The sequence below is a fragment of the Mytilus galloprovincialis genome, chromosome 6 (genome assembly GCF_965363235.1).
Source record: "Mytilus galloprovincialis chromosome 6, xbMytGall1.hap1.1, whole genome shotgun sequence".
Classification (NCBI taxonomy): Eukaryota; Metazoa; Mollusca; class Bivalvia; order Mytilida; family Mytilidae; genus Mytilus; species Mytilus galloprovincialis.
In genome coordinates, this window is record NC_134843.1 from 91,150,163 (window position 1) to 91,175,961 (window position 25,799).

The 25,799-nt window shown below is 35.2% G+C and overlaps 1 protein-coding gene and 1 long non-coding RNA gene across 5 annotated transcripts in view; one reads left to right on the forward strand and one right to left on the reverse strand.

Annotated features, from left to right (window-relative positions):
- Positions 1-25,799, reverse strand: part of LOC143080691 (uncharacterized) — an 81,163-nt gene that overhangs the window by 23,830 nt on the left and 31,534 nt on the right. The gene's annotated exons all lie outside the window — the stretch shown is intronic.
- On the forward strand, positions 168-9,205 carry LOC143080692 (uncharacterized). Its single transcript, XR_012979769.1, has 3 exons — positions 168-436; positions 2,730-2,837; positions 9,166-9,205. It is a non-coding gene; the product is annotated as an uncharacterized LOC143080692 (long non-coding RNA).

The window sequence follows — 25,799 nt, forward strand, 5'->3', positions numbered from 1 at the left end:
TCGAGAGACGTTAACCACCGAGAGTCGGTTTTTAGACCCGCCCAGTGCACCTAAGCACGCCTACTTTTGGAGCTCTTTAGTATGAAGATATGAAAAATATACGAAATTACGGAACTGTATACCCTGTCTTATCCTTGTTGTTGGTGTTTCTTGCGCATGCGCACAAAGCACGGTGATAGTTACGGTTACTGACTCAGGAACCTTGTATATTATATACGTTTAATAAACTGGATCCTTGTTGTGTTCAGTTATCGATACACTACGATGGAATTACGGACCAGTTTAACATAAACATGGTAAATAGATAGACAGCTGATAATCATAATTGATTAAGAAATAACCTGGAAGAAGAAATGAGTTAACTATTGATTACAACAGAGACGAGAATGCCATCGTGTTTGTTCTGCTAAAAAAAGCAGGAACATTGGAGTTTATGGTTAGATTTTAAATATTTATTGTCTCCAAACTGGGTAAATTTGATATAGTAACACCCCACCCCCCTTTTTTTTAAAATAACTCGAGAACCACACATCTTGCTCGCTTAACAAAGTAACAATAAGAAATAATTATTGTTAGTTTCAAGAATAATTAATCGTCAAAACTTATCCCCTCCCCGACATCAAAGGAAGTTAAATGTGAGCCAAAATTTGTTCCTGTGAAAAAAGTTCCAGTGGAACTATTATCACAGGAAATATGTTCTGGGAGAACTTTTTTCATATATAATTTCAATATAATTTGTTCCATCTATATGAAATAAGTTCCACACTTTACCTGGTGAAATAAGTACCAGGTTGGTGAAATTTGTTCCTTGCCTAGTGAAATAGGTTCCAGGTTTATGAGATTTGTTCCTTACCTGGTGAAATAAGTTCTGGGTTTGTGAAATTTGTTCCTCACCTGGTTAAATAAGTTCCTAGTCTGTGAAATATGTTCCACTGGTTAAACAGGTTATGTTATATACTGAACATTTGTCATCAATGAGTTTAAAGTTATCATTCAAGTGCATTATAAAAATAAGTATATTATATTCATTTGATAATATAATACTGAAATGAAAAATGTAAATCATCCAATAAGAATCTTGTGGACTATAGCAAATGTTTAATTATAAACGTAAAAAATATCAAAATGACAGTCCCACTTTGAGCCAGAAAAGAGTAGGATAAGAAAAATCTTTCAGAAAAAATTAAAGTCAAAGATGAACATGAACATACATGTATGAACTAATTTGAAAAGGACAAAATAACTGATTAATGATTCCAAAAGACATGAAGAAACAAAAGACACACTCTTTTGAAACTGTTCCATGACAAGTACATGTATGACTAGAAACAGGGCCATGACAGTTAACAGGAACCAAGGAGGAATACCACATAAAACATAGATACAAATTATGATAAATTACCATAGCTTTATCCTGTAGAACTTTACAGTCATGTCTACAATAATTGCACATGTATCCCATGCCAGCACACTCAGTACAGCATTTAGCATGTTGAGCTTGCTTTATAATTTAAGTGTAACAAGAAAATGTTTCGCTGTGCAATATGTTGCAAAGGTACTTATTTCAGTGAAAAAAGGTTTGAGAAGAACTTATTCATTGATTTCTTTGAAATATGTACATATTGGTCTTAAACTAATATCACAGGAACTTATTTAAAACTTTTAATATTAACTGGAACAAAATTCATGGAGCTATGATATTTGTTCCGGAACTTATTTCATATTTGGTCAAAAAATTAGTTCCGGAACAAATTTTACAGTGCTGGAACATATTTTCTGTGATATAAGTTCCGCCGGAACATATTTTTTGTTACATATTATCCCAAAATTAGACCAAATTTTTATGATATAAGGACGTCTTGACAGGCTATTATTTTATTTTGTTTTGTTGGGTTTTTTTTTGCTTTGACGTCTCCTCCTGTATGAAAAAAACATAATAGACCCCCCCCCTTTTTCCCCATAATATAGCTTTTTAAGAAGTCATAACTATTTGGACTACCCCTGAATATATTTCAGACAGACTCTTCTCTAAAAAAATGTAAACATGATTTGAGAGAAATCTTTGGAATAGTTTTTTAAATGATTTAATTATTATGTCATGTATATAATTGACATTAACATAGTTATAAACTGAGACTACTAGTATAACACATAGTGTTATAGTAGTCTCAGCTATAAACTTTCCATTGTATTGACCAATATGACTAACTCATATGCTCTTTCCCATAAATGTCACAATATCAATATATTACAGTAAAACTGATAGTTTGATGACATTGTTTAAGACTATTGACCTCAGGTCAGCCTAAACTGAGTTTAAAACTGTAATTTATTCATTAAAACAGTTCAAGACATGTACCTTCTGAAATGTGATTGCATCAAAATTAAACCTAAGGCATAACATACTTAGTGTGCAGGAAGTGCCACCAAATAAATACTGATTTGTAAAATTAGATGATGATATTTGTGAAGTCAAAGATATTATAGCTAGTTATAACTGGTTTTAGATATAAATCTGAGTAAAAGGTTGATTTATATGTGCTCTTTCATGTTTAGATTATAATTTAAATTTAATCTTTTGAAGTTTTTTTTATAATATTAAGACATTAAAATCACAATTATTTATTTATACACAAAAAAATAATTTTTGTCCTTTTTTAGTTGAATGACTGTACACAAACATTATACACACATAATTTTGATAATTCTGTAATGTTTTTTTTCTATAGCCCCAGAATGTGACAAAAGACTTATTAATCCAGATTTACAAAAAATAGAAATAGTTCAGCTACCATAAGACTGCTATGACAAAAATTTTGCAGTTTCCAGAATTTGAGGTAGAGTATAGTTAGGAATAGTTTGATTATGCAGATGCTTAGTTTGCCATAAACAATTATGCCCTTGATACAAAAGCAGAGGAAACAAAAAAGTATGAAAATAGTTGAAAAAAGTAATCATTATTACCTAGTCATATACTGTAAATAGAAAAAGAGAAAAGCACTGGTTATGATTTGGTATTTTTAATAGCATTATCATTTGTCCATAACTTGGAATATATACTGGATTGAGCTTGACATTTATTTAATATCATTGACACATGGTTGCAAGAAATGAAAGATGGTAATTTAAACCTAGCAATTTTATTAAGATTTAAAAAAAAGCTTTTGATTTGGTAGAATATGACTTTCTTTGTTTAAAGCTCGACATGTATGGATTTAGTGAGACTACTGTTAGTTTTTTTAAGTCGTACCTGAATAACAAAAGGTATACATTTGTAATGTTAACTCTGAACAACAACATGTAAAATTTGGTGTTCCCCAATGTTCTATACCTTGTCCTCTATTGTTTGTGCTATTTATAAATGACCTTCCCTTATGCATTAAAAATTGTGAAACAGACCTATATCGTTGTATATGCTGATGACACCACTATTCATAAATCAGGGGGAAACATCTAGAAAATATAAATGATGATGTTCAAGAAGATTTATACAGGGTTGAAGAGTGGTGTAAAATGAATAACATGTTCATAGATGCAAATGAAACAAAATGTTTGATTACTGGAACAAAGCAGAAACTATTCAGACTTTTCAACCAAACTTGATAATAAATTAAAGTATTACAAAATTCTTTATGTGAAAAAATATTAGTTTCAAAATTGACAGCCCACTAAGTAACTGGAGAAATCAAATTGACCAAGGTTGTGCTAATATATCATCCAGAATATACCATCTTTCTTAAATACATTTTTTTTTATATAACTGCAAGAAAACATAATACAATGGGTGTTCTGCCCCTAATTGACTACTGTTGTATTATTTGGGATGAATGTAAAAATTGAGGGATAACAAGAATTTTAAAAATCCCAAAAAAGGGCAGCATGATAAATTCTAGATGCAGATCCGTTATCCCTCTTGGTATATAGGAGCACTATATTCTATGTTAACCTCCGCCAGTAGGTATAAACAAATACTGTTGATAGATGGTATATAGGAGCACTATATTCCATGTTAACCACCGACGGTAGGTATAGACAAATACTGGTGATAGACGGTATATAGGAGCACTAAATTGTATGTTAACCACCGACGGTAGGTATAGACAAATACTGTTGATAGACGGTATATAGGAGCTCTATATTGTATGTTAACTACCGACGGTAGGTATAGACAAATACTGATGATAGACGGTATATAGGAGCACTATATTGTATGTTAACTACCGACACTAGGTATAGACAAATACTGTTGATAGACGGTATATGGGAGCACTATATTGTATGTTAACCACCGACGGTAGGTATAGACAAATACTGTTGATAGACAGTACATAGGAGCACTATATTGTATGTTAACCACCGACGGCAGGTATTGACAAATACTGTTGATAGACGGTATATAGAAGCACTATATTGTATGTTAACTACCGACAGTAGGTATAGACAAATACTGTTTATAGACGGTATATGGGAGCATTATATTGTATGTTAACCAACGACGGTAGGTATAGACATATACTGTTGATAGATGGTATATAGGAGCACTATATTGTATGTTAACTACCGACAGTAAGCATAGACAAATACTGTTGATAGACGGTATATGGGAGCACTATATTGTATGTTAACCACCGACGGTAGGTATAGACAAATACTGGTGATAGACGGTATATGGGAGCACTATATTGTATGTTAACCACTGACGGTAGGTATAGCCAAATACTGTTGATAGACGGTATATAGGAGCACTATATCTTATGTTAACCACCGACGGTAGGTATAGACAAATACTGGTGATAGACGGTATATAGGAGCCACTACCGACAGTAGGTATAGACAAATACTGTTGATAGACGGTATCAAAGAGCACTATATTGTATGTTAACCAGCGACGGTAGGTATAGACAAATACTGTTGATAAACGGTATATAGGAGCACTATATTGTATGTTAACTACCGACAGTAGGTATAGACAAATACTGTTGATAGACGGTATATAGGAGCACTATATTGAATGTTAACTACCGACGGTAGGTATAGACAAATACTGTTGATAGACGGTATATAGGAGCACTATATTGTATGTTAACTACCGACACTAGGTATAGACAAATACTGTTGATAGACGGTATATGGGAGCACTATATTGTATGTTAACCAGCGACGGTAGGTATAGACAAATACTGTTGATAGACGGTATATATATAGGAGCACTATATTGTATGTTAACCACCGACGGTAGGTATAGACAAATACTGTTGATAGACGGTTTATGGGAGCACTATATTGTATGTTAACCACCGACGGTAGGTATAGACATATACTGTTGATAGACGGTATATAGAAGCACTATATTGTATGTTAACTACCGACAGTAGGTATAGACAAATACTGTTGATAGACGGTTTATGGGAGCACTATATTGTATGTTAACCACCGACGGTAGGTATAGACATATACTGTTGATAGACGGTATATAGAAGCACTATATTGTATGTTAACTACCGACAGTAGGTATAGACAAATACTGTTGATAGACGGTTTATGGGAGCACTATATTGTATGTTAACCACCGACGGTAGGTATAGACATATACTGTTGATAGACGGTATATAGGAGCACTATATTGTATGTTAACCACTGACGGTAGGTATAGACAAATACTGTTGATAGACGGTATATGGGAGCACTATGTTGTATGTTAACCGCCGGCGGTAGGTATAGACAAATACTGTTGATAGACGGTACATACATTGTAGGAGCACTATATTGTATGTTAACCACCGACGGTAGGTATAGACAAATACCGTTGATAGACGGTATATAGAAGCACTATATTGTATGTTCACTACCGACAGTAGGTATAGACAAATACTGTTGATAGACGGTATATAGGAGCATTATATTGTATGTTAACCACCGACGGTAGGTATAGACAAATACTGTTGATAGACGGTATATACATTGTAGGAGCACTATATTGTATGTTAACCACCGACGGTAGGTATAGACAAATACTGTTGATAGACGGTATATAGAAGCACTATATTGTATGTTAACTACCGACAGTAGGTATAGACAAGTACTGTTGATAGACGGTATATGGGAGCACTATGTTGTATGTTAACCACCAGCGGTAGGTATAGACAAATACTGTTGATAGACGGTATATAGAAGCACTATATTGTATGTTAACTACCGACAGTAGGTATAGACAAATACTGTTGATCGACGGTATATAGGAGCACTATATTGTATGTTAACTACCGACGGTAGGTATAGACAAATACTGTTGATAGACGGTATTTAGGAGCACTATATTGTATGTTAACTACCGACAGTAGGTATAGACAAATACTGTTGATAGACGGTATATGGGAGCACTATGTTGTATGTTAACCACCGGCGGTAGGTATAGACAAATACTGTTGATAGACGGTATATACATTGTAGGAGCACTATATTGTATGTTAACCACCGACGGTAGGTATAGACAAATACTGTTGATAGACGGTATATAGAAGCACTATATTGTATGTTAACTACCGACAGTAGGTATAGACAAATACTGTTGATAGACGGTATATAGGAGCATTATATTGTATGTTAACCACCGACGGTAGGTATAGACATATACTGTTGATAGATGGTATATAGGAGCACTATATTGTTTGTAAACCACTGACGGTAGGTATAGCCAAATACTGTTGATAGACGGTATATAGAAGCACTATATTGTATGTTAACTACCGACAGTAGGTATAGACAAATACTGTTTATAGACGGTATATGGGAGCATTATATTGTATGTTAACCAACGACGGTAGGTATAGACATATACTGTTGATAGATGGTATATAGGAGCACTATATTGTATGTTAACTACCGACAGTAAGTATAGACAAATACTGTTGATAGACGGTATATGGGAGCACTATATTGTATGTTAACCACCGACGGTAGGTATAGACAAATACTGGTGATAGATGGTATATAGGAGCACTATATTGTATGTTAACTACCGACAGTAAGTATAGACAAATACTGTTGATAGACGGTATATGGGAGCACTATATTGTATGTTAACCACCGACGGTAGGTATAGACAAATACTGGTGATAGACGGTATATAGGAGCACTATATTGTATGTTAACCACTGACGGTAGGTATAGCCAAATACTGTTGATAGACGGTATATAGGAGCACTATATCTTATGTTAACCACCGACGGTAGGTATAGACAAATACTGGTGATAGACGGTATATAGGAGCCACTACCGACAGTAGGTATAGACAAATACTGTTGATAGACGGTATCAAAGAGCACTATATTGTATGTTAACCAGCGACGGTAGGTATAGACAAATACTGTTGATAAACGGTATATAGGAGCACTATATTGTATGTTGACCACCGACGGTAGGTATAGACATATACTGTTGATAGATGGTATATAGGAGCACTATATTGTATGTTAACTACCGACAGTAGGTATAGACAAATACTGTTGATAGACGGTATATAGGAGCACTATATTGTATGTTAACCATCGACGGTAGGTATAGACAAATACTGTTGATAGATGGTATATAGGAGCACTATATTGTATGTTAACTACCGACAGTAGGTATAGACAAATACTCTTGATAGACGGTATATAGGAGCACTATATTGTATGTTAACTACCGACGGTAGGTATAGACAAATACTGTTGATAGACAGTATATAGGAGCACTATATTATATGTTAACTACCGACAGTAGGTATAGACACATACTGTTGATACAAGGTATATAGGAGCACTATATTGTATGTTAACTACCGACGGTAGGTATAGACAAATACTGTTGATAGACGGTATATTGGAGCACTATTTTGTATGTTAACCACCGACGGTAGGTATAGACATATACTGTTGATAGATGGTATATAGAAGCACTATATTGTATGTTAACTACCGACAGTAGGTATAGACAAATACTGTTGATCGACGGTATATAGGAGCACTATATTGTATGTTAACTACCGACGGTAGGTATAGACAAATACTGTTGATAGACGGTATTTAGGAGCACTATATTGTATGTTAGCTACCGACAGTAGGTATAGACAAATACTGTTGATAGACGGTATATGGGAGCACTATGTTGTATGTTAACCACCGGCGGTAGGTATAGACAAATACTGTTGATAGACGGTATATACATTGTAGGAGCACTATATTGTATGTTAACCACCGACGGTAGGTATAAACAAATACTGTTGATAGACGGTATATAGAAGCACTATATTGTATGTTAACCACCGACAGTAGGTATAGCCAAATACTGTTGATAGACGGTATATAGGAGCACTATATCTTATGTTAACCACCGACGGTAGGTATAGACAAATACTGGTGATAGACGGTATATAGGAGCCACTACCGACAGTAGGTATAGACAAATACTGTTGATAGACGGTATCAAAGAGCACTATATTGTATGTTAACCAGCGACGGTAGGTATAGACAAATACTGTTGATACACGGTATATAGGAGCACTATATTGTATGTTAACTACCGACGGTAGGTATAGACAAATACTGTTGATAGACGGTATATAGGAGCACTATATTGTATGTTAACCACCGACGGTAGGTATAGACAAATACTGGTGATAGACGGTATATAGGAGCACTTTATTGCATGTTAACCACCGACGGTAGGTATAGACAAATACTGTTGATGGACGGTGCAAAGGAGTACTATATCGTATGTTAACCACCGACGGTAGGTATAGACAAATACTGTTGATAGACGGTATATAGGAGGACTGTACCACCGACGGTAGGTATAGACAAATACTGTTGATATACGGTATATAGGAGTATTGTATTTTATGTCAAACATCGACGATAGGTATGGACAAAATCCGACAAATACTGTATACAGACAGTGTATAGAAGTACTGTATTGTATGGTAAACACTGACGGTTGGTATGGACAATTTCTGTATCATGCATCAATTGTAAATAAAAGTATCATGTGAGTGACACAGGCTCATTGAAGCCTCTAGTTTTAATATTATTAATGTGGAGATCTGGTCTTATTTATCATTTTCTCTATTACATGCATGATAACTGAAACAATTGAATTGAAATAAAAGTGATAATATTTCTATTGTAGGTTATCAAGATTTAGTGTTTCCATACAAGTGACAAAGATTGAACAACAAAAACATCTCAAACTTTACAGGACAGAGTAGACTTTTTTCACTGTGCTTAGTTTTGTCTTTATGTCTAAATTATGATACCTTTGAAAAAAGCAATAAAATATGGAATAACGTTTATTTCTATCTTATAAAGTGGAGTGAAGAAATAAGGGGTCATTGAAAACATAAGAATATATTGCTATCATATATGCAGATCAGCAGCCCATACATTTGCTATAGCACATAAATATGGGACCAATAATTTCAAGTTGCCTTTTAAAAAAGACCTTATTAACCCTTTCCCTTTCATGCATTTTAGACCTTTACTTATCGAAAATACATTATCGAAGTTTAAATGAATACAGAATTCGCATCAATGGTCATACACATGCCATGTTGGGGTCAAATGAAAGATAATTAGTAAAATATTTCAAAAAATTAAGTTTGACGATAATTCGTCATTTTTTGGTCACGTGGTATACTTCCAAAAGTCACGTGACTGTTGGAGAAAAAGTGAAAAAATACGAAATCCTTGGGCAAAAAGTCGTGCAGAGACATATTGGTGGGCTAATAGGGTCAGGTTTTGATGGAAACACAATTCCTCGAGTCTGTTGAAGCCATATTAGTTATCATAGTGGTATAAATAGACGCATAACGTGCTATAGGCCTTGAAATATCGATGTCCGTAACATTCAAAATAATTGATTTTAGACGCTCTTTTTGTCCGATTTCAAACTTGGACCCTAGTTATTTGTCTAATTCGTTTTCAATCAATCAGCAACCTTAACTTTGTTTTTACAAGGGAAAATTCATTGAATTACCAATGCTAGCTCGATCTGGGACACCCTTGACCGAGCCCGATAGAGCAAAGGGGGTAACAAAGGGGGGGGGGCAATTTTGCACACACATTCTTTTAAAAAAAAATATTCGTAGGTTTCCTTTTTGAAATTGAAAGTAAAGTAAAGTAAAGTTAAATTAAGTTACATTTATTATAGGAAATTGTTTTTCCAACTCCGGCAGTTAAGTTAAGTTAAGTTACATTTATTATAGGAAATTGTTTTTCCAACTCCGGCAGTGAGATTCGAACTCTCAATCTTAGCGCCTTGAGATAGATCAGCGTACCCCTGCGCCACTGACATTGTAGTGAATTTATCGAAATTTAAGTACTTAAGTCTACTACTACAAAAGAAATGGAAAAAACAATAATATAAAGATTCTCACTCAGTTTGTTTTCTTTTTGGAATTATGTGTTCAGATGATAATTTTTTGTAGCCAAATGCATGATTTTTACGCAAATCTAGGAGGAATCCACTCTTTAAACTGTCATTTTTCATTGAAATATACATGTTTCTTCATTCAAACAAAAGTGTTTTCAACTTTAGTATACCGCAACACTTACGAAACCATGTTTTGTTACATCTATTTCAACTTTGCCAAAAAAATTCAGAATATTTTAGCGGTTTTTGTCTCTTTTCTCATAATATCTTTAAGAAATGACTTTAGATTTTTAGCGTAATTCAAGTTTGTGATTGCGCTGCTACACTAAAAATTACATTTGCAACTAGTGTACAAGTTAGAACTATTAGTTTAATACTATTCTTCAAAAACTCACTGCACAGTTATTGAAAAAAGACATAAATCCTCTTAAAAGAGCAGTTTTCTTTGCACTTCTATTTGAGAATATCCCTCAAAATTCGAAGAAAAATAAATGGTTTTTACAGAAAAATTACACATCAGTAAGGGGCGACTTGTTTATTAACTAATAATGATAGAGGTTTGATGCCCATTCAATCGCATTGCTGGTTATCTGAGGATTAATTTGAGCCCTTAACCACATCTGTACGTTAGCAAATGGCGATTAAACATGTCTAAATGTCCCAAAAAAATCTTGAAATTGGTTTCACCGGTAAGCTGTACCGGTGTGAAAGGGAGAGGGTTAATGTTATGCGAGATACCACCAAAGACCACTAGGTGTTGATCAAATGATATTGTAAATAAGAGGGTTGTCCAAAATATTTCCAACAGCTGTTTGATATACACTACCTTAATCAAACCACAATGGTAAAAAAACAGTTTTGGTCAGTCTTAAAAGAAGCAAATATAATTTAGAAAAAGTGCAAGCTGTTGATAAAAACTACAAATAACTGCCAGTCCTAAATGTGGGTGGAGATTACCATTTAGCACAAATGAGTTTCTGGACTAAAGAAAGTAATTTCGGCACAAACCGATTATACCCTTTCAAAAACTATGTGTAGTCCCTTTTATAAAAGTGGCAGATTATCTTTCTATCTAGAGTATCTATGACAACTAACTGCTGCTCCTAGTGACGTTAGTCTTTGGTTTTTGAAAAGATTGGATATATTGTCACAATTCTTTTCTAAGGTACCGGTCTGATAAACAGGAAGTAGCCAGATTAGCTACTAAATATATGCACACTGAAATATAGTCCCTTAAAATTCCCATGGCTGTGTACATGTTCAGATACGAACTATGAAAATTTTGTTTATATCTTTAGAGAAGTAAAATCAAGTATGTATGTCTTTAGTTTTGTCAAATTACTGTCTTGTTTTGTCCTGTTATTAGGTAACAGTACTGATACAATACTGTAAAAATACGGAGATGTGGTATGATTGCCAATGAGACGCCTACATGTATCCACTCAAGTTCAAATAAAGTGGATGTAAGCAGTTATATGCAACCATACAGCCTTCAACAATGAGAAAAATCATATCAAATAGACCCTTGTAAATAGGTGCTGATCAAATGATATTGTAAATAAGAGGGTTGTATATTTCATGACGGTATAATACTAAACCCCTAACAGGAGGGATTGTGCCTGATATTCATATGATGAAGACATAATCTTTCAATCAGTTTAATTAAGATCTGGTTCTGGCATGTCAATAACTGCTAGTAGTCTGTTGTTATTTATGTATTATTGTCATTTTGTTTATTTTCTTTTGTTTCATATTCTGACATCGGACTCGGACTTCTCTTAAACTGAGTTTTACTGTGCGTATTGTTTCGCGTTTGTTTATTCTACATTGGCTACAGGTATAGGGGAGGGTTGAGATCTCAAAAAACATGTTTAATCCCGCCGCAATTTTGCGCCTGTCCCAAGTTAGGAGCCTCTGACCTTTGTTAGTCTTGTATGATATATAATTTTAGTTTCTTGTGTATAATTCGGAGCTTAGTATGACGTCCATTATCACTGAACTAGTATACATATTTGTTTAGGGGCCAGCTGACGGACACCTCCGTGTGCGGGAGTTTCTCGCTACATTGAAGATCTATCGGTGGCCTTCGGCTATTGTCTGCTCTATGGTCGGGTTGTTGTCTCCTTGACACATTCCCCATTTCCATACTCAATTTTATATTATGATATACATCTGCAATAATCACGAAACAATCAGAGACAAGTTTGGGTCTAAATCTGTATGTCCCACATAATCAAATTGACCGAAGAGAGAGGCGAAAGATACTAAAGGCTTATTCAAACACATAAGTCAATAATAAACTGACAAAACCACGGCAAAAAAAAGAGAAAGATTAAAAAACAAACAACAGAATGCAAAACACAACAAAGAACATCACAGACTGAACAAAACGAACCTCGCCAAAAAACTGGTGTGACCAAATGACTAATTTATCTCAGCCTTACATTATTTAGCAGACCCTTTATTATACCAAACCAAACAAAGTTCTTTATGGTACAATGTTTTTGATCCATCGGTCTGTCAGTCCTGTTCTCGTTATTGCAACTCCTCTGAAACCACATAACAGAGTTTTATAAATCTTTGTAGATAATGAGGAAATTATGAAATTATCAATTCATTGATTTCCTATATACTCCTACAACAGTTTGTCATAAAATCTGTCTAAAGACCACAACAGAGTTTCATGAATTTTTTAGATAGTTAGGACATGCTATGTAAATGTGCATATTGGCAGAAAATCATGATTAATTTTTTTATGCCCCACCTACGATAGTAAATGGGCATTAGTTTTCCGGTCTATGCGTCTGCTCCTTCGTCCGTTTTCTCGCTTCAGGTTAAATGTTTTGGTCAAGGTAGTTTTTGTTGAAGGTCAGGTCCAATAAACTTGAAACTTAGTACATATGTTTCCAACAATATGTTTTTTTCTAAGCTTAATGCCAAAGAAGGTTTTTTTCCCCTATTTCACGGTCCACTGAACAAAGAAAATGATAGGGCAAGTGGGGAACGGTGTACGATGGACACATTTTTGTTTTTGTCGAGCCTGCGACTTTTGTCGCAGAAAGCTCGACATAGGAATGGTGATCCGGCGGCGGCGGCGACAGCGTTAGTTCACTTCTTAAAAGCTTTATATTTTAGACGGCGAACGACCTGGATGCTCCATACTTTAAATGCAGATGCCTTAAGTTTGGAAGTTTCCGTCTGTCACATGTCCATTGTCCTTGAACTCATTTTCATGGTTCAGTGACTACTTGAAAAAAAGTTAAAGTTTTTTGTAATTTCTCTCATATTATGGGTAACTATGTTTAGTATTTGCGTACCTTGGTCAGCATGCCCATCAGACAGTTTTCACTTGACCTCGCCATCATTTCATGGATCAATGAAAAGGGTTAAGTTTTTGGTGGTCAAGTCTATATCTCAGATATTATATGAAATATGTCTTGTATATTTGGTGTATGGAAGGATTGTAAGGTGTACATGTCCAACTGACAGGTGTCATCTGATCTTGACCTCATTTCCTTGGTTCAATGGTCAAAGTTAAGCTTTTGAGTTTTGTTCGTGTTTTCTAATACTATATGCAATAGGTCAACTGTATTTGGTGTCTGGAAATATCTTATGATGTCAGCCTCGCAAGTCTCATTTGACCTTGACCTCATTTTCGAGGTTCATTGTTCAGTGTTTATTTTTTGTGCCAAGTGTCATCTGACCTTGACCTGATTTGTATTGAATGATTGTAAGGTGTAAATGTATTCCTCATTTTGGTCATATGACCTTGATCTCATTTTCTTTTGTCATGTTATTAATAAGTTTATGTGATAATTGTAGTAAAACTTTATATTTAGGTCTATCAACATAAATAAGGCGAGAAATTTCAACGTGTGTACTCTTGTTAGGAATTAGGAACTATGCCTTCTGAACTTAGAATTTCGGCCTAAATATACTTCTGCATATCTTCTGAAATTACACAACAGAATTTCATGCGTGTTTGAACTAAATAATCTGTTGAAATTTTGTTTGCTTAGTGACAATGTCGGGCTGTGAAGTATGTGAGCGTGCTCACAAAGGTTCTTTGATTACACACAGTCAATGCATTGTCTGTGCTTCCCAGATACAGTCTGTATGCATTTTCTTTGTTGTAAATTAAATTAAGTTTATGTATTGTACGTCGTTCTCAGTCTTTATACATTGTTTATATGCTTTGACTATGAGTCTAAGATACTTCTATTGTCGGTATATCTTAGATTTAGTCGGTTAACACTGTCTATGGATCAGAGACACAGTATGTATGCATTGTAAGTTGTTCCAAGTTGAAATAAAAGTCTGTATGTTTTGCCTGTTACTGCAAGATAAAGTGTGTGCACTGCCTGTGGCTCTTATATACAGTCTGTATGCTTTATCTATGGGTCTAATTTTTAGATTCAGTCTGTATACAAACTGTATCTCTGACCCATATACAGTGTCCAAAAATACTCTGTTTTAAGATCTCTAACCCATATACAGTGTGAAAATGATCTTTGGTTCTAAGATGCATTTTGTTTGATTGGCTGAATGCTTAGTATATATTGGTTTCGATATATGGTCTGTATGTATTGTATGGATCTTATATATTTGTATTTTTTTCCATCTGATGAGTAAGCCTTTTTCAACTGATTTTTACAGTTCGTTCTTATGTCGTACTGTTACACCAAAGTCCCAGGTTTTTGGAGGTTTGGGATCCCGCTAACATGTTTAACCCCGCCACATTCTGTATGTATGTGCCTGTCCCAAGTTAGGAGACTGTAATTCAGTGGTTGTCGTTTGTTTATATGTTACATATTTGTTTTTCGTTCATTTTTTGTATATAAATTAGGTCGTTAGTTTTTTCGTTTAAATTGTTTCACATTGTCATTTCGGGACTTGTTATAGGTGACTATGCGGTATGGGCTGTGCTCATTGTTGAAGGCCGTACGGTGACCTATAGTTGTTAATTTCTGTGCCATTTTGGTCTCTTGTGGAGAGTTGTCAGTAGTGTTTGTGGGACAGAATGAACCCATAAAGGTGGAAGTCGGACGCTGACGCTATATTTGGACCTGGGTGTGAACGCCGACGCCATATTTGGGCCTTAACGCGGACGCCATGGTCGACCATGAAATCGGGACGCGAATTTGAGGTTGGACCGTATGATTCGGACATCGAGACACCGACGTCATATTTGGGCTTTAAACTTGGACGCTATACCTTAACGTTGCATCAGACTACCCTTTAAAGTGACGTCATACCCTTAAAAGTGGACGGTATATTCTCGAAAATGGACGAGAATTTGTCTTTGATAAACGCTTACCCAACCCCTAGGTAATAAGTCTGTGATAATTCTGAAAAGAATCTTCTACCTCTTAAATAATTAACTGCTTATACATGTTTATAACAACTGTAAGAATTCTCCAAGATATACTATTTATATTAATCAGAAAAACTGTCACTCAATGCAGTAGGCGGAACTATTCCCGTGTAAAGAGAATTGGATTAAAATGTTTGATATCAATACATAAAATATTTGTCTTTATCTTTTTAATTTTTGGATTTCTTATCTTATTAACATGACAATCGTGAAACATTCAGTAGTATTGCTTTCTACGGAAGCCCATTTAGGACCTCCCAAAAATATAAAATTATTTGAATTCGAAATCACGAATTTAAATTGTTATCTCGAATTTTATAATTCGTTTTAACAGATTAAATTTGTGATAATGAATTGGTGAAAATCGTTATAACAGATCTTGTAATTCGTTATTAAGAATTAAATTCCTTATCACAATTTTTTGTAATTTGTGATAACGATAAATTCGTTATAACGATAAATCGTTATAACGAATTGTAGAATTTGTTTAAACTGATTAAATTTGTGATAACGAATTTGTGGAATTCGTTATCACAGTTTTTATTGTAATTGGTAATTTCAGATTAAAATTCATTGTCACAGATTTTTAGCTCACATGGCACACAGAATAAAGAGAGCTTTCTTCCTCACTCTGCACCCATCGCTGTTTATTACTTTTACAAAAATCTTCTTCATTAAAACCTTTTTCACAAAGTGAAACTAACTTGACCGCAATCAATTTAGTTTTAACGCATTTTACACTATACCTAGAAATTTTTGTCGTGTAAACGGGTGGGTTTATTAGCCAGTGACCCAGTTTACACACCGAAACTCTCCGGGGGAAAATATGTCTAATTCTCATATTTCTTGACCGAAATATTTTTATTTTTTATTTTCTACCAAAGTTTTTTTAAGCGGTGAATATCATAAGTGTGTGTACCTGGATACATTTTACACAGATGCAACGGAAATAGTTTCGCAAACATGGTTTATCGAAATGTAAACCTAGGGATGAAAATCTTAGGTATTACACTTCGATTAACCATGTTGCCGAAACTTATTCTTTTGCTTCTGTGTAAAATATATTAATTGGCGATACACACGAAGGAAATCGCCTGTCTGAGAAGACTTTAAATTAAGAAAAAGGAATACAAATGTTACTGTCACGAATTATGGGTATCAAACACATTTTTTATGCCCCCGCCGCTAGGCGTGGGAGAAGTTTAGTCTAGCCCTTGTCCGTCAGTCCAGTCCGTTTGTCGGGTACGTTCCCAGAAATGGTTTCCGTTTGCCTCAACCAAATGTTATAAATTCAACTTATACACTATGCCAATTACTAAAACACACAGATAAAATTTGAAATTGAAGGGCGTCTCTTTTATAGTTCGTGAGTTATGCCCCTTTACAAATGGTCAAAGACGTAGTGTTTATTCTGTAATTTCCGCTCTCTACATTTAGTTTGCCTCAACCAAATGTTATTGAATTAATACACAATGTTTATTAACACAAAACACTGAGTCTGATGATCAAGTTTGAAATTGGGTGACGTCACTTTTACCGTTCTGAACTTGTGCCCATTCAGCGCTAATTTACAAAAACAAAACAAAACCAACAAACAACCAAATTAAGTGTCCAATCAATTTTGCTAATTTTTAAAATAGAAATCGTTAAAACTAAATTGCTCGTGGTCAAGTTTGTTTAACTTTGACCAAAAGGTTTCAGTAAAGAGAAAAAAGCTAACTTAACCCTGTGTGCCAGGTGAGGTAGTTCAAATTTAGGTGAAAATGTTTTTAATCTGGAATCACAAATTACATTAAAAAAAAATGTGATAACAAATTCCACAAATTCGTTATCACGAATTTAATCCGTAATAACCATTTATACAATTCGTTATAACGATTTTAATTCGGTATCACACATTACAAAAAATTGTGATAACGAATTTAATTCCTAATAATTCGTAACGAATTACAAAATCTGATATAACGATTTCCAACAATTCGTTCTCACAAATTTAAGCTGTTATAACGAATTATAAAATTCGTAATAACGATTTAAATTCGTGATTTCGAATTCAAATTATATTTGTGGGAGGTCCTATGGGCGTCCGTAGCTTTCCGACTTATTTGAACCACTTAATTAATATCCTATGGTCCTGTTTAACATGACATCTCAAATAATTAGATTAAGAGATAAAGCACATGTGGTGATTAAAAATAAGTATCTTTATACACTTTCTTTCAATAACATGTTTACAGGTGTACACTTTTTTATTTGGTTCTAATTAACGGACACCAATTATAAAAATATAGTCTGTGACATTAGATAATTATCTTTATCTTTTAGATAAGAATGACAACCGTAAACATTGAGTAGTATTGCATTCCAACTCATTTCAACCACATATAATTACTATCATATGATTAGGATTTCAACCCAAATGATTAACTAAAACCACGTCTGGTCATTTAAAATTGTTTCTCATTTAACATAATCTTAACTATATATTTGAAAATTCCACGGTCGTAGTTGGTTTTTATCTTCAAAAATACACGGATAATATATTTAATCAATCAATATTTATATACAAGTAGTTTGGATTGGGTTTACAGAATAGAGAATAATGGACGAAAAAATAAATAAAGAATGATATGGGCGAGAAAAATAAAGAATAAAGAAATATGACCAAAATAAATATAAAGAATAGTGAAATAGGGACTGGTAAAATATATCGAATAGAGAAATATACGGCTGCTTAAATATAAGGAATTAAAAATTATGGGATGTTAAACTATAAAAAAATTATAAAGGAATACAAACAAATACGACTGTTACAGTATATAATTACAGTAGCATTTTTTGTTTGTTTGTGCACGTGCAAGAATTATGTCCGTGCAGAGAAACAAGAACCGGTTTGAACCGGTATAAATGAGATGATTCTGGCTCTGTAGGTGGCCGGCTCTTAGCATACGGTCCAATCAAACAAGTTTTATGTCTATATAGTCCTTAACATAAAATTATGATGAAGATTACTAAATGCTTAATGAAGAAAGATGATCAGGAGGATTCATTAATTATACAGAAACACAAAAAATTGTATTGACTATAAAAATTATTTCAACCGTATAGAAGATAAATTAGTCTACTGTACTTATACACAACACATTTTAGCCTATTGCAAGGCAAAATTTATGTTCCTATCCAATATACCCTTTATCCCGCGGGGTGGCCTCTTTTACAAGACCTATACCTATTGTATTTATGGTTAACGTGTTGTAAACATTCATGAATTATTTGCCACTGGACGTTAAGCAATCAATTACTATTTCCGTTTGTTTCCTTAAATACGGCTTTGAGTATAACAAAGCTGTAAGAGAGATACTAAAGGTTTCACTGGAATTAACACTATGGACGAGTTTTGTTTATTTATTAATAGCGAAAACTCGCTTTCATCCATCGTTTGAAAATAACGTACGTGGCAATTTCAAAGTGCGCCTTGCAAAACGCTATACGTTGGATGGATCGTGGGAATGTGCATTGAAGGTGTCGTTCATACCGGAATTAGAAGCCTAAACGAGACGTATGTACTTCTGTTCCGATTTCGTGCACCAGTCGTACGTTAGGGAAAATCTCTCCATATTCTCCAGTCGATACGATTAAATGAAGATATCACGGACGTGACGTTTGGGAAACCAGTCTATTTCACGGTAACCAGGAATGAATTGTATCACATCGAATTTGTTTTGAGATACGATCATCTTCAAATATGTCGTCTAAAAGATGACCATGTATTTCTCTTGCTATATTTTCGAAGGAAGTGAAGTAAATCTATAAGAGGAAACTACTCACTGTCATTTAGGAAATTACGAGTATGTTTAATTGCAATATTTGCTGTAAAGTGTATGTGTGGCCGCACGATCTTCAAAGACATATAAGGAGTAAGCATTCTTCCGATGAGCCACTATACCACCCAGGTGTTACCCAGCAGCAGCAAAAGCAGTAACAGCAGCAGCAGAAAAAGAAGCAGCAGCAGCAAAAGCAGCAGCAGAAGGCTTTCGTGTTTAGACACCCTTTCACCATGATTGTGTCCGGTCCAACCTCCTGCGATAAAACTTATTTTATTTTATTTGTTTCAACACATAAAAAAACTGTGAAGTCCTAGTCCAGACAGGATCGTTTGGTTGTATAAAAGGTGGCAACCTCTTTACGAGGAAATACAACGAACATGCAGTGCTTCCACGCGTTGAATTCATTCGTGGAATTCCTTTTGATCTCGAAAGGGACGATTTTTTCGATCCCAACATTCGAAACATGATCCTATTAGATGACCTCATGTCGACATCGGACAAAGACTCCAGAATAAATGATTTGTTTACGGAAGGGTGTCACCATAGGAATTTATCGGTCGTCGTTTTTAATCAGAATTTATACTTTGGCAAAGACCCCACCCAGAGACGAAACTGTCATTATCTCATTCTCTTTAATAACCCCATTGATCGACAGCCCATCGTGACTCTTGGTCGACAGATGTATACTTCTCGAGGGGACTTCTTTCTCCGGAAATTTGAAGAGGCAAAGAGGACACCTTTCGGGTACTTTCTTGTTGACCTAAAAGCTAGAACCCCAGAAGCCTCCAGATTGCACACAGAGGTCTTGCAGGTCGGTCAAGGAGAGACACCAGACGGACAGAGGGATGACGACCGTCTCTCGAATACTTTTGAAGACGATAGTTCGGTCTCATCAGACGAAGATATTGCCGACGAGACAACACATAGTTCGTCAGAGGATGCTGAAACACGGAAAGATCTCATCGCCTGTCAGGATTGCTGAGTACTTAGTGATTGCTCACCTACGTGGATTAGAAGCCCAACGTCAGCAAGGTTGTGGGAATAAAAACGGCATTGCCCTTAACGATGACCGGGAAAGATGTAGAGGATGCTTTGAATGGATTGCCCGTGACCGTTTGCTGTGCAGAAGACTTGCCTAGATATGTGAGCGACAGGCGTAGAAGGTTTGTGGTCAATACGGACAACTGTGATCAAAATGGGAGTCATTGGGTTGCATTTCATTTCCCCGCATCGGGTCCATCAGAATTTTTCGACTCCTTAGAACGATTACCGGAAAAGTACCAACGCTATTTCAGAAATGTACTCATCGTCAATGGACCGAAATACTGTGTGGTTTGCAGTCAAATCCAACCCAATGATTCAGATACATGTGGCCTGTATTGCATTTATTACGTCAAATTGAGATGTCGGGACTCGAGATGAAGGACATTATCAACAACTTTTCATCCACTGACACGATTCAGAATGACAGTAAACTCGTAGCTCTATTTGGTTAAATGAAAAATAATGATACAAAAAAAAATAATGAAAAAAGAAAGAAAAAAAAAATCTTAAAACACCTACATGGATGTATAGCAGGTCTCAAGTCTTGAAAAACTCTTTCTAGGGTCACTAAAAGTATCCACCCTGGAGGGTAGCCTGGTCAAAAATTAAGATATAGCGTCCAGGATTTAAGCCCAAATATGGCGTCGGCGTCTCGATGTCCGAGTAACATGGCCCAACCCGAAGTTTGCGTCTTGATTTCAGGGTCGACTATGGCGTCCGCTTTAAGGCCCAAATATGGCGTCGGCGTCTGCGCAAACTTTCGAATATGGCGTCAGCGTCCGACGTCCACCTTAATGGGGGTCATTCTGTCCCACAAACACTACTGTTGTCTCATTGGCAATCATACAACATCTACTTTTTTATATTATATATATATTATCTATACGTATATATTTTCTATATACGAGTTTTACATGTTTAGATGATGCAATGAAAATTCAGAAGATATGTGGTAATATTGCCAATGGGAAACTTATCCACCAAAGACAATCGAATGTGAATCAGCCATGAGTTACACATATGTATTCATGTAAAATGCTATTCAAACCCATTCCTGACTAGATGTGACGAAAAACGAAAACTAACAGCCCGATTAATGCTGAAACGATAAACGTAAAATCAATATCAAAGACAGCAACCAATAACAATACAGTGCTCCTATATATCGTCTACCAACAGTATTTATCTATACCTACCGTCGGTGGTTAACATGCAATACAGTACTCCAATGTACCGTATATCAACAGTATTTGTCTATACCTACCGTCGGTGGTTAACATACAATATAGTGCTCCTATATACCGTCTATCAACAGTATTTATCTATACCTTCTGTCGGTAGTTAACATACAGTATAGTGCTCTTATACACCGTATATCAACAGTATTTGTCTGTACCTACTGTCGGTGGTTAACAAACAATATAGTGCTCCTATATACCGTCTATCACCAGTATTTGTCTATACCTACCGTCGGTGATTAACATACGATATAGTGCTTTTATATATACCGTCTATCAAGAGTTTTAGTCTATACCTACTGTTGGTAGTTAACATACAATATAGTGCTCCTATATACCGTCTATCAACATTATTTGTCTATACCTACTGTCGGTAGTTAACATGCAATATAATGCTCCTATATACCGTCTATTATCAGTATTTTTCTAAACCTACCGTCGGTAGTTAACATGCGATATAGTGCTCCTATATACCGTCTACCAACAGTATTTATAATGAAATTCAAAACAGTGTGGCTGTGGCCATTGATTGACACATTAAATTCATCCATTGACTGGGACAATTAAGGTGAACGTTTGTATGTAACTACCACTGCTCACTATGTACTTTTTAAAGACACTTAAACTATGGGGTGACCAAAGGTTCTCAACAACTTAATAAAGTAATTCGAAAAACTAATCAGAAATAACACGATGTTTTGATTTATATCAATTATATAAATCAAAACATAAAGGTTATTCCTGATTAATTTTTTGAATTATTTTATAATTAAAGGCGTTAAGAAACCTTTGGTGACCCCACAGTTTAAATGTCTATCGTAGGTACGTCGTGAACAGTGGTCGTTACAGACAAACGTTCATGTAAATTGCCCCAGTCAATGGATGAATTTAATGTGTCAATCAATGGCCACAGCCACACTGTTTTGAATTTCATTCTATCTATACCTACCGTCGGTGGTTAACATGCAATACAGTACTCCTATTCACCGTATATCAACAGTATTTGTCTATACCTACCGTCAGTGGTTAACATACGAATTAGTACTCCTTCACACCGTCTATCAATAGTATTTGTCTATACCTACCGTTGGTGGTTAACATGCAATATAATACTCCTATATACCGTCTATTATCAGTATTTTTCTAAACCTACCGTCGGCAGTTAACCGTAGTTAACATGCGATATAGTGCTCCTATATACCGTCTACCAACAGTATTTATCTATACCTACCGTCGGTGGTTAACATGCAATACAGTACTCCTATTTACCGTATATCAACAGTATTTGGCTATACCTACCGTCGGTGGTTAACATACAATATAGTGCTCCTATATACCGTCTATTAACAGTATTTCTTTATACCTACCGTCGGTGGTTAACGTAAAATATAGTGTTCCTTTATATACCGTCTTTCAATAGTATTTCTTTATACCTACTGTCGGTGGTTAACATAGAACTTAGTGCTCCTATATACCGTCTTTCAATCGTATTTGTCTATACCTACCGTCGGTGGTTAACATGCCATACAGTACTCCTATATACTGTATATCAACAGTACCTGTCTATACCTACCATCGGTGGTTAACAAGCATTACAGTACTCCTATATACCGTCTATCAATACTATTTTTCTCTACCTACCGTCGGTGGTTAACATATAATACAGTGCACCTATATACCGTCTATTATCAGTATTTTTCTAAACCTACCATCGGTGGTTAACATGCAATATAGTGCTCCTATATACTGTCTATCAACACTATGTTTCTAACCTGTTTCTATACCCACCGTCGGTGGTTAACATGCAATACAGTGCACCTATATACCGTATATCAACAGTATTTGTCTATACCTATCGTCGGTGGTTAACATGCAATATAGTCCTCCTATATACTGTCTATCAACAGTATTTAGTCTATACCTACCGTCGGTGGTTAACATGACAAATAGTACTCCTATATACCGTATATCAACAGTACCTGTTTATACCTACCATCGGTGGTTAACAAGCAATACAGTACTCCTATATACCGTATATCAAAAGTATTTGTCTATACCTACCGTCGGTGGTTAACGTAAAATATAGTGCTGTCTATTAAAATCATGTGTCTATACATACTGTCGATGGTAAACATACAATAAAGTGCTCCTATAAACCGTCTATCAACAGTTTTCATTTATACCTACCGTCGATGGTCAATATAACGTATTATATGGTCCGTATATAGTGCTCATATATACCGTCTGTCAAAAGTATCTGAATTTACCTACCGTCGGTGGTTAACATACAATATAGTGCTCCCATATAACGTCTATCAACAGTATTTGTCTATACCTACTGTCGGTAGTTAACATACAATATAGTGCTTCTATATACCGTCTATCAACAGTATTTGTCTATACCTACCGTCGGTGGTTAACATACAATATAGTGCTCCCATATACCGTCTATCAACAGTATTTGTCTATACCTAGTGTCGGTAGTTAACATACAATATAGTGCTCCTATATACCGTCTATCAACAGTATTTGTCTATACCTACCGTCGGTAGTTAACATACAATATAGTGCTCCCATATACCGTCTATCAAGAGTTTTAGTCTATACCTACTGTTGGTAGTTAACATACAGTATAGTGCTCCTATATACCGTCTATCAAGAGTTTTAGTCTATACCTACTGTTGGTAGTTAACATACCATATAGTGCTCCTATATACCGTCTATCAACAGTATTTGTCTATACCTACCGTCGGTGGTTAACATGCAATATAGTCCTCCTATATACTGTCTATCAACAGTATTTGTCTATACCTACCGTTGGTGGTTAACATGCCATACACTACTCCTATATATCGTCTATCCACAGTATTTGTCTGTACCTACCGTCGGTGGTTAACATGTCATACAGTACACCTATATACCGTTAATCAACAGTACCTGTCTATACCTACCATCGGTGGTTAACAAGCATTACAGTACTCCTATATACCGTCTATCAATACTATTTTTCTCTACCTACCGTCGGTGGTTAACATATAATACAGTGCACCTATATACCGTCTATTATCAGTATTTTTCTAAACCTACCATCGGTGGTTAACATGCAATATAGTGCTCCTATATACCGTCTATCAACACTATGTTTCTAACCTGTTTCTATACCCACCGTCGGTGGTTAACATGCAATACAGTGCACCTATATACCGTATATCAACAGTATTTGTCTATACCTATCGTCGGTGGTTAACATGCAATATAGTCCTCCTATATACTGTCTATCAACAGTATTTAGTCTATACTTACCGTCGGTGGTTAACATGACATATAGTACTCCTATATACCGTATATCAACAGTACCTGTTTATACCTACCATCGGTGGTTAACAAGCAATACAGTACTCCTATATACCGTATATCAAAAGTATTTGTCTATACCTACCGTCGGTGGTTTACGTAAAATATAGTGCTGTCTATTAAAATCATGTGTCTATACATACTGTCGGTGGTTAACATACAATAAAGTGCTCTTATAAACCGTCTATCAACAGTTTTCATTTATACCTACAGTCGATGGTCAATATAACGTATTATATGGTCCGTATATAGTGCTCATATATACCGTCTGTCAAAAGTATCTGAATTTACCTACCGTCGGTGGTTAACATACAATATAGTGCTCCTATATACCGTCTATTAACAGTATTTCTTTATACCTACCGTCGGTGGTTAACGTAAAATAGTGTTCCTTTATATACCGTCTTTCAATAGTATTTCTTTATACCTACTGTCGGTGGTTAACATAGAACTTAGTGCTCCTATATACCGTCTTTCCATCGTATTTGTCTATACCTACCGTCGGTGGTTAACATGCCATACAGTACTCCTATATACTGTATATCAACAGTACCT